Here is a 12,500-nt window from a genome sequence, read left to right as displayed (position 1 = left end):
ATATATACATATATATGTGCATATATATACCCATATGTATGCATATACATATATATACATATATATACATATATATATACATATATATGTACATATATATACATTTGTATACAGATATATATACGTATATGCATATATATACATATATATACATATATATGTATACATATATATATATGTGTATATATATACACATATATGTATATATATAAGCATGTGTATGATACGAATAATAATGGTCGTGTGATTTGTATTATAGAAAACGAGGCAATTGCTTGTTGCACTTGAGAGAAATGCATTTATGGAATGTTTGCATGCCGCTTTTTTTTAAACTACTGCACATTCTAATCGGTGTTTATTTTTTCTAAGCATTGAGGACATTCAGCTTTTAGACAAACATGTCGATAAACATTAAGATATTCCTAATGATTGAAATGCCTGCTTGTTTAAGAGGTATTTTATCAGATCGAAGTATGTTTTCTTATTTTCGTGTATATTTATATATATAGCTTTATGATAAAACAATTCAACAAAAGTACCAAAAAAATTAAAGTTTAGTATATATTAAAATATTACATATATATCTATAAATTAACTCGTCCACATAAAGGGGTTCTTAATAAACACGCGCTTATATTTTCCGAATAAGCGCAGCTTTATACTTATTCCATACGTATTTTATATGAAAATTCAAATTTCAGTCTATGCTTGTTCGACAGATACAAACGCCCCCCCCCCGTAATCATTTGATCGCGCTGCTTTACGTATTTTCTCGGCAATTAAAAAAAATATCACGCAGTTAACATGACTTTGAGCTTTCATTCAACTTTTTTACATCCTAACGAGAGAAATTATATATATATATATATATATATATATATATATATATATATATATATGGTACTGGCGAATGTTACTCCGAAATATATCTACATTAAAAATAAACGTTATAATTTAACTTAAAACATTTTACGTACATATTTTATTTTTAAATTTAAATTTCAGTTAACCCTTCTAACACGGATAAACAAAATTCTACGCTGATTTTCAAACTTCGCTTCCAAACGCGTGCAGTCAGCGTTAAAAAAAAAAAAAAACAACACCAGGGGTATGAAAAAGAAAAAAAAAAACTCTATAAAATACTTAAGAGGGAGTGTTACTTCGAAATATGTATGTCTTAAAATTAGGCACATGTTTAATTTTATAATTTTCTGTTCTGATTTATATTCAAACGTATTTCATACGTATTTTTTTTATTCAAATTTCATTCAACGCCTCCTACACAGATAAATAACTACTCTGATTATATATATATATATATATATATATATATATATATATATATATATATATATATATATATTTATATATATATTTATTTATTTATTTTTTTACTATAATAATTAAATACCTAAGACAGTAGTGTTTAATCCTCCTGGGAGTCTTCAGTGCAGGGTGTCACGATTAATACCAGTCAAACGATTTGAACCTCACAACACATCTGTGGATCGATTAGCGAAGACCTAATCAATTCGGCTACCAGTAACCGCGCGAAATGACGTTGAATTTCAACATTTTAATTTTAAATGTTCATTTACGTCAGTCAGACAGTGGTATAATCGTTATACCATGGTCGACGCATAAGAGCAAAATTGACTGACATTGTATTAAATATCAGAGTAGTATATATATATATATATATATATATATATATATATATATATATACATATATATATATATCAGAGGTGTTTATTTATATACATATATATATATATATATATACATCAGCGTAGTTTTATATATATATATATATATATATATATATATATATATATATATATATATAGACGTTTAGAAAAAAAATTGGTACCGTCGATTTCAAGCCCAGTATAAAGAGGACCAGTTGATGGTACAATGTAAATGATGTTAGGCCATGTTGTTTCCTACTGATGAAAAAAAATTCATGCACGCATTAATTTTTTTATAATGCTGCTAATTTTCATTTAACCATAGCTTACTCCTATCTCTGTATATGTTATTTTATTCTAATATGAATTTTCTATTTTTTTAACTTTTTATTTAACGCATTTTAGTAAATATGTACTGTTCTATTTTCGCTTGATTTTCGGTCTGCCTTCTGTTAATTTTAGCTAGTGCAAGGGAGATAATTACTTAATCTTATTAAATTTCCTTCTTAGTTTCAGTTAAGGGGAGACAGACAGAAATAACATGGGTGACGAAAGCCTACCATCATTTACGTTTTACCATTAACTGGCCCCCTTTATGTTGGGCTGTAAACCGACGGTACCAATGTTTTTCTGAACTTCTGTACTATTAAATAAATAAATATTAAGCTCTTATATCGAAAAAAGTGTTTCTCTGTAATCGAGCACTTGGTTTTAATTCTTTCGACCCCAAAAAGTGAACATATATATATATACACACACACATACATATGGATTACTATATATATATATATATATATATATATATATATATATATATATATATATATATATATATATATATATATATATATGTAGTGGTATACATGTATGTATATGTGTATATATATTTATATATATATATATATATATATATATATATATATTTATATATGTGGGTGTGTGGGTGTGTGTGTGGGTGTGTGTGTAGTGGTATACATATATATGAAAATTAATAAATAATTCATTGCATTTTTGAAATTTTTATATGCACATTAATTTTTCTCACTGCGTGGATAAATCAGACTACGGTTCTTATCTGGAGTTTGATATTTACAACGTTTAGGTTGATGTCATCTTCGACCTTCTTTACGTGTATATTGTCGAAGTCCGGAATGTTTTTGTAAAAGAATTTTGACGGAATTTCAGACGGAAAATTTATTAATTCACGTTGGTAGCATGCTATAGTTCCTTCAGCTAAGACTGGAGATTGTACTATCGACCTTACGGAGACTATCACTTTTACAATTGCTTTTTCCAAGCACATTAAGCACTGTGTCACGGGTCATGCCGCAGTAGTAACAGTACTTGAAGAATCTATTGTAAAAATAGATATTCTTTTGGGGGTGTAAAGTTCAATCCCCAGTATGGCATCGGAAAAATTCTATTGGGAATTACTTTGAGCCTTTACGAAACAGACCTGACGGAAGAAGCACATGCTAACCACGTGAAGTAAATAAAGGGGTCCGTTACGAATTCCATTCAAATTCCGGAGTTCGACAGAAACATACTTAAGTCCGACATGATACACCTGAAAAGGTTTGATGTTACATCGACCGAAACGTGAAATTAATTTAAGCGGAGAACAATAGTCTGATTAATTTATATAATAGGAATAAATTCATGCATATATATTCTGCATAATAAGGTTTACACGTTAAAGCATCGAAGTTAAGCCACGTAAAACGTGGCCAGTATAAGAGGTGACAAAATCTTCCTTCCAAATAAAAATATTGCATATATAAGGAAACATTCTTCCCGTGAGATAAGTTGTTGTAACTTTGTTTAGAAGCTATGCGCTTTAATACATTAAAAAGCATGTACAGTAGAATCTGTGGATAAGAAATGACAAAGTAATAGCAAAATACAGAGCAGTATATAATAGGCAGGTATATTATCAAATAACATTAAAATACCACCGTAAATTTGGGCGAATATCCTAACAAACCACCTGGAAAACATCGTATTCTAGATCATGACCTTAAAAAACATATCCTTGGGGTACCGTGTCCTAGGGAGATACTGTATAAGTGTTTACAATCGTAATTATCTGTACAAAATCATTTATTGCAACAACGAATTATGCAGCTGATAACATGGAGTAAATACATGTTTACAGAAGAAAAAACATCAGCATAATTGCATAAGTCACTTAAGGAGTATAATCGAGCTTTTCTGCAGCGTCGCCACTGCTTATTTTCTGATGTAGTAAAAAAAAAACATCCGGAATTTTACTTATTTATTTCGTCTTCTCAAACGGAGAAAGTCCAAGATACGTCAAGAATCCGTATATTTTATTATAAATAAAATTATGCCTCAGACAACTAGCTTTGTTTCTCCAGATATTCTTATTACTTAATTATCCTAGATTTCATATTTATTACACATTAAGTATTCTCAGAACAATTACATATTAATATATTTTCATTCTACGCAATCCAGAAGTAAGTTATATTTTAACATATAATTTAGTAATTTATATTTATAATAAGATGTTTAGGATCATATACGTTCATTTTTTAGACTTAGAATTATAATATATGTGTGTAAGTTCTAATTAATAAGGACTATTTTCTTCCTTTTTAACAATACCTGATTTTTTTATTTTAACATATAATTTTTAGTTTACGTGAGATTTTACGACTGTCTATGAATATATGCGTGTGTGATGTGTGCCATTGTGAAATTCAATTTTTTTTGTGAAGCTCGTGTGCACGCATATTTGAGAAGTAATCTCCTGAAGCTAATTTTTTCGTTCTCTTTAGAAAATGTCTTCAACATGATCAAATTCTGCTGAAAGCGAAACATTTTCAACGAATAGGCATTTTACATGCGTTCAACTTATTAAACGGCGTATTTTTTTCGGTGATTTCGTCCGTCTATTAGTCACGCTTAGATTCTAACTAGCATTACTAATAGATATTTAACTATTGACTTGCTGCAAGTCGATTTTTGCTGTAGGCGAAAAGTCATCTCTCTTAAAAAGAAATATGGATTTAGATTCTGTATGGAAGGAATTCCCTTTTAGCAAATTAATACCTCAACCAAAAAGACGAAAATTCTTCAGAATTTCATCATCGACCAATCACGCTTGTTTTTAATAACATTTTGAAGCTTTCGTGTTAAAATGTTGTCTTAATTAATGTGAATATAATTATGACTTTTTAGTCGCGTACAAGCGACTTTATGAGTCACTCCGGCAGTTTGTCGGTCGGTCGGTCGGTCTCTTCGTAACACGTTTGTGCTTGGCCTTTTTGGTTAAGATCAAAGGTCTGTAGTTAATAGATTATGTTCTTAGCTTTTATTGTCCTTTTGGCCAAGATCAAAATGTAGTATCTGTTCCGGCAGATACTGTAAGAAAAGACCATATGTGGGGTAAACCCCACATATAAGACCTTGGATAATGTAGGGGCAACCCTTCATACCAATTGTCACTATCTAGCTCCCCTACTTCCCGGGGAGTTGGTCCACATTTCCCCTTCACTGCTCACATTAAAAATCGGCCTTGTGCCTAATTTGCTCAGTGGGGAAGCAAATAACTACAACCCCCACATACCAGACCATGGTCAATGTAGGGCAACCCTTATACCAATTGTCATTATCCAGCTCCCCTATTCCCCGGGGAGTTGGTCCCCATTTTCGCTTCACTCGTCACATTAATAAAACGGCTTGCGCCGTATTTGCTCGGTGGGGGAGCAAATAAATACCCTTTTATTGGCCTTTTGGCTAAGATCAAAGTGTAGTATCTGTTGCGGCAGATATTAAATGACAAGGCCATATGTTGGGGCATCCCCACATATAAAACCTTGCTCAATTTAGGTGCAACCCTTCACACCAATTGTGACTATCCAGCTCCCCTACTCTCCGGGGAGTTGGCCCCCATTCCCCCTTCACTACCCACATTAAAGATCGGCCTTGTGCCTAATATGCTCGTTTGGGGAGCAAATAAATACCCTTTTTTGGCCTTTTGGCAAAGATCAAAGTGTAGCATCTGTTCTTACTACATGCTGTACTTATGTTTGTAACTTTGTGATATAACGTAGGGAATCACTTTACTGTATTAATTTTATGTAAAATGCTCACCCACTTTACAACCAGTCAGTCTGAAAGCCATTCAAGGCATTCTCCAGATCATTCAAGTTGTTTCTGAAGGATTCTAGTTATTTTTTAGCATTCAAGTCATTCTTAAGATTATTCAATTCATCCTTAAGTTCATTAAAATCATTCTAAATAATTTACATTTTATTTAAGTCATTTCAGCCCATTTTTCGGTCATTTTAGTTTATCTTTAAGAATTTCATGTCAATCCTACATTCACACATTCATTCATTACACGAGAGCACGCGATTCATGGCTATCGTTGGTAAAATCATGATGCCTCCACCTGATTGCTTAATATAAAAAAAAGACTCGATGAAACATTCAATCTAAAATTAAGTATTGTTAAATCACTGTTTTCAGTGTTAGTTTTTATCAGTTAAATGTTTTTTCTCTTTCTAATACTTGTTGGTTTTATCAGTACTAATAACAGATTTTATATAATGAAATATCATTTATTATATTTTTCGTATTGCTCGTACTGACGATTGACTTTTCCACCCAAGAATACTGTTGATTACAGCTCGTTATTATTAGAAATTCAACGAGTGCGTAGAGAATTTTAGTAACCAAACAAATTTGCTGCGTTTTCGTTTTTAGTTGTTTTGGAACATAATATTTTCTAAACAAAAACAATCGATTAACCTATTCATCGATCATCACCATTAGCCAGAGCGTCGGGGTCGAGAGATAATTCATATGATAATACCGTATTCGATGCTATCAACATGAAATAAGTTTTAGATACGTTTTAGATTACTATTAACGTTGCATTGATCAGGATTGGGCTTCAGAATAAATGGCAACGACATTTTTATTTGAGTCATCATTTATAAACAACATCCGAAGATAATGCCAAAACTCATCAAAAAATAGCAGGAACATCATCAACAATAAATGTGTCTGGTCAGTGTTAAGTCGATTTTTGGCGAAGTGTGCACATTCAAACAGAAAAACGGAAACACAAACGCGAAATCATGCAAATGTGCGTAAATCTATTTGAGATAAGAATTAAACAATGCTTGGTGGACAGACGTTTGTGTCTGCATCGACTAACTCTAATCCTATAAATGTTATACATTCTTAAAACAGATAGGGAGCACCATTTAAAAATTAGTCATGAGTCATAGAACATGACTATAATAAACGATCTACATTAAGTAATTGAGTCTGTTATTAAACACATGTCGTAGGTTATTATTTAAAAATGGTACAAAACCAAGATAATAATTATGTTCACTTATATGTATATATATATATATATATATATATATATATATACATATATATATATATTTATATATTTATATATAAATATATATATATTTATATATAAATATATATGTATATATATATTTATATATAAATATATATATATATATATATATAGTATGTGTCATATGTAAAATATAATTCAATAATATTACTTTTATATAATATAGACAGAATTTAAAAGTATGTTGTTAACTTTGTCTCTTGGGTGTATAGGTATTTTGTTAATTTGAGGTAGACACCGGTTTATAGATAAGATTATTTTATGTAGCAACCGGTATATAATGTGGCAATCCCTTTATTGCAGATTAGTAAAGTACCAATATTTCACTAAATATACGTCGCAACAAATTAAAATTATATCCGCAAGTGAATTCTTTTAAGGTTAGATTTTTTTTCAAAAAATATATTCACATTCATGCGATTTTCACAAAGGTATAGCATTTTAATCTTTATCGAAGAATTTCCACTTTTCATCAGTTTATTCCAGGTCTCTTAAAATGTTGTTTTACGGCAAAAAACACAATGTCTTATCTTGCGAACTTTATTTTTTTATTATATTTTCTGTCAAAGAATAATAAACAAAAACATATCCTAGGTGTGGGCCTCAGATAAATTAATTATTTGTCGACATATCCACCATTTTTTCAGTAATTTAACACAACCTTTTGCCCCCGCAGGAAGTCAATTTTTTGATATTAAAAGGAGTTATAGCTCTATCAAACCTTACTATGCTCCTCCATAAGGAATCCTTTGAAGTAAATTGCTCGACTTCCTCATAAGCTTCTCTTTTTAATATTGACCGGTGATATTCAATTGGGGTGAGGTCTGGAGAACACGGTTGTCAAGCCATGAGAGTTTCCTTCCAAAATTTCATAGATTCAAGAAAGGATGCAGTCGCCCCAAACAGAATGGGATGGTACATTGCCATGTATACAAAAACATCAGAAAGCGACGGGACAATGGTAGGTCTTCTAGCCTTGTCGACAAATGATTATCCAAAAAGGCCGTGTACGGATTGCTGGTAAGTTTTACAAACTCTGACGCTCGGAATAGTCCATACAATTAATCTCCAATGGTTTCCGGTAAAATCATGATGCCTCCACCTGCTTGATGGTGATAAACTCTTTAACGGCTCGGAGTTCCGTTCGGACTGTCAAGAGTAAAATGGGTATCATTTCTAAATAATAGATGTTGGAAATCCATTTTCATGCAATTCTGTGTCCAAACAGTTCGTTTTTCCCCATGTTATTTTCTCAAGGGAGACATTGGAAGAGGGTTGATGTTCCCTGCAGTCTCACTCAACACATTGGTTCAGACATAGATTATAGAATAACGCTGGTAAACTATATATTTTCATGTTGTTTCTAATGTAAGCAGAAGAGTGTCGTACACTGTTATTACATATGTGTATGTGTTGTTTATGTAGGCAAGAAATAAGATTGAAATTAAAATAAGAACAAGTGAATTTACTGAGAAATTGTAAAATTCTGGATGACAATCGAAACATGCGCGCATTAAAAACAATATGGTTAAGTTTAAACATGGAAAAGTAAAATACTAGTTATGAGTTACTGGAAAATAAAAGGACAAGGTATTCTAATAAAAATAAAATAAAGTTATAATTTAAAATGTTGCAGCATAAAGATTCTTTAAATTCAATTTATAACATTGTATAATCAATATATATATATATATATATATATATATATATATATATATATATATATATATACGTGAAAACTGTCAGCGCCTTGACATATAAATTCATCCATCACTTTTATATAATACTAGCATGAGCGCCCGGCGTAGGTCGGGTGTTTGGCGGTGTGTGTTGAACAAAAACAAAAAGTGGTAGTAGGAAGGCATGCTCGAACTCGTACCGCGGAGGAGGACCAGAACGTGAAAAAAAAAGTGATGTCTTGGCTGTTACGACTACCGCCAAACAGGAAGTGACGTAGGTTTTAATTAAGGCTAGACAATCGAAAAGAGGGGATGACTTTCGAAAATATCGGCAAAAAAGCGAGCCCTACATGTAGAAAAGTGGCCAGTTGAGAGTGGAGAAATTAATGTTTTTAGCCAATTTTTCGCAATTCGTCGTCCGATGGGTCGAGCTTCACAATGATACTGATCTTGTGAAAATTCCTCGCATCTTTCGAAAGTTTTAGGCAGACATGCAAGCATACAGACATACATTTATATATTTATAGCTCAAATTTTCGACCCAAACCAATTAAAAAGCTTGGCTTATCTCTGAATACTCTTTATGTAAAATTTCGAATGTTTACACTAGAAATTGTGTGAGTAATTTGGTAGCGACCGCAGAGGTCATATTTTTAAAACTTTGACCCCAATTATGACCGCTTAACATTTATATTTTGGGCTCAAGTTAAGTTATTAATTTACATCCATGTCCACGGAACTTATATCTAAAATTTCAATTTTTTTAGACCCCAAATTGGCGGAGGAGTTTTCTAGAGTTCTAAAAGGTCAAATTGTTCAAGGTTGACCCCTTAACAGCCAAATTTCAGATCGAAAACGGATGAAATGTTTTTTTTTTCAAAATCTCAATACCCTGTATATCAAATTTCGTGTTTGTAAACTGAAACTTGACAGAGTTATTGTATAAGGAAATGTACACAGACAAACAGACAGATACTTTCACTTGTATAGATATATAGATTACGACCTCAAAGAAAGTTATAATGTGGTAAATCGTCTCTCTAGACTGACTCTTAAAAACGTCGAAAGTTAAAAATTTAATCAGAGTAGTTTAAAACAAAATTAAAATTCTAGGAATCGAGTTTGGATATAATTTAAATCTGACAGAGATATTGTTCTGTTCTCTAAAATCAATTTACAATTCTCTAACCTTCCTGATTTTTTTAAAAAAATATTATTAACTAGCAAATTAGCTCGCTGGTTATGAATTTAAAACGTATTCCCTATTCATTTTTGAAATCAATTAACAAATCCTTCGCTTTCTTTTTTTTTTTTTTGCCTTCTAAAATAAAACTTTCTTATTCTTATTTTCTACCATAAAAAATAAACATTTACTAATTTAGATACATTATAGATTTTCGAACACTGGCAAAACTTTTTTTCTAAATGTAACACAGTAAATAAGTATGTGAGTGAATGTTAAATGACCTGGAAAGAAAACTATATATAAAAACAACGATAATAATCACGTGATAGACGTGAATAACTTTAGCGATCACGACATAGGTGTGAAGGACACTCGAGAAGACGATCGCATGAGGCACGTCACATCGCGAAAGAGAGAATAAAAAAATAAATATTATTACTTTGATATTTCAACTAAAACTGTGCTATTAAAAATGTGCTCAGCCGAAGTAGCTCCGGTTCTCTCCAAACTCTTCAACAAATGCCCTAATGAATCTTGCTTTCCGGGCTGTTGGAAAGCTGCTTCTGTGGTACCAATATTCAAGAATTCTGGCGAAAGAACTGACCCATTAAATTATCGCCCTATTAGCCTCCTCCCACTTTTTGCCAAAATATTTCAGACCTTAATTAACCGTGCTCTAGTCCAGCACCTTACAGATGCTAAACTTCTGACCGACCAACAATATGGATTTAGACAAGCCCGATACATAACAGACATCCTCACTGTAATATCTGAACGCATATATCATTCACTGGACAAAGCGGGAGAGGGCAGAGCGCTAGCTCTAGATATATCTAAGGCTTTTGACAGGGTATAGCGTGAGGGTCTCCTCAGTAAGATTAGATCATACGGTATTACTGGTAGAATACTGAACATAATTAAATCCTTCTTAGATAAGACAAAAATCCAGGTTGTCCTCGACCGTCGTACATCTAAACAATATGATATAAATGCGGTAGTGCCCCAGGGATCTATCCTTGTTCCTGATATTCATAAATGACCTCCCCGAAAAAAAATTGCCTCTGAGGTGGGTATATATGCTGATGACACCACACTCTATAGCAGGCAAGACAGGAACACAAATGACCATATATCTAAAGTAATGGCAGAAACACTAGAGGAAGACCTCCAATCAGTAGTGGAATGGGGACAAAAATTCGTGTTCACGTCTAATGCCGCCAAGACTAAACTAGTTTCATTCAATAATTACAAGAAACCTTCTCTACCACCTATAGCAATGGCCAACGACTCTTTATCTGAGAGTACGTCTTTCAAGCTCCTTGGCCTAACGTTCACAGGAAACATCAGTTGGAACAATGACATCGAGGGCATTGCCAGGGCCGCTGCAAGAAAGGTGGGCTTTCTCTACCGTGCTAGAAAACTACTAACACCCGAAAGTATCCTGTACCTCTATAAGGCCAGCATTCGCCCATGCATGGAGTATTGTTGTCATATTTGGGCCGGTGCATTGGCTACTAGTCTCTCGCTCCTTGACAGGGTTCAAAAGAGAGTCGCAAATCTGATAGGCCGTAAACTGGCATCTAAGCTTCAGGCTCTGTGCCATCGACGAAACGTTGCATCCCTCTGCCTTTTCTACAAGTATTTTAATGATGAATGCTCTGATGAACTGCAAGCACTTGTGCCCCCACGACGTGAACACCCTCGACAGACCCGACAAGCTGCACAATCCCACCCCCACACTGTAGAGATCCCTAGATGTAAAATATCTTTCTACTCCGGTAGTTTCTCTCCAGAACTGCTCGACTTTGGAATTTCATTCCAGGTCGCTGCTTCCCTATTTGTACTGACAAGCAGAAGTTCAAGTGCAACTTTAACCAACATCTTGCTGCCCAAATCCCTACATAGTACCCCAGTAGTTGTTTCCCCTAATAGTAGCCCCCTACACCAAAGTGGCAATGTGCCTTGTTTGGGGTGAAACTGTAATAAAAAGAAAAAAAGAAATCTTGTAACTGAAATAAAGAAAAGCCCGGTTTTACTTGAGTTCCTAACATTCAACATAAAAAAAACAAAGCAAGATTTTATACAGAGAACGTGATCAAATCTAATCTTAAATTAATTTTATAAAACCATACAATGTACTTATATAGAATGAGGAATAACAAATAGGAAGATGTACATAGAAATAGATAAAGGGGAGAATATAAATAAGTTGTATAAGTAGGTCTTAATTTATTTTAGAAAAGAAGCGAATGGTATCAATAGAAAATATCAATGTGAGAAACGTCCAAATCGATTTACCCAGACTTCAAACATCACTGTACACAAAGGGGAGATATTAGTCTCCTTCCGGTGTCAAACGCTTCCATACGTCTATCATCCATCATATATCATGTCGACCTTATACCAACACCGTATGATGCTCTCTTCACAAGGAAAATGAAAAGGTCGAAGAAATTCAAGTCTAAAATTCCACTGGCGCTTGCTTGCCCGACACCATAGGCTGGACAGATAAGTATCTTTCGTTTCAAACCAAAA

Source organism: Euprymna scolopes, chromosome 20 (assembly GCF_053919585.1).
Source record: "Euprymna scolopes isolate OS-2025 chromosome 20, ASM5391958v1, whole genome shotgun sequence".
In the NCBI taxonomy this organism is placed as follows: domain Eukaryota; kingdom Metazoa; phylum Mollusca; class Cephalopoda; order Sepiida; family Sepiolidae; genus Euprymna; species Euprymna scolopes.
Note: the sequence above shows the minus strand (reverse complement) of the source record.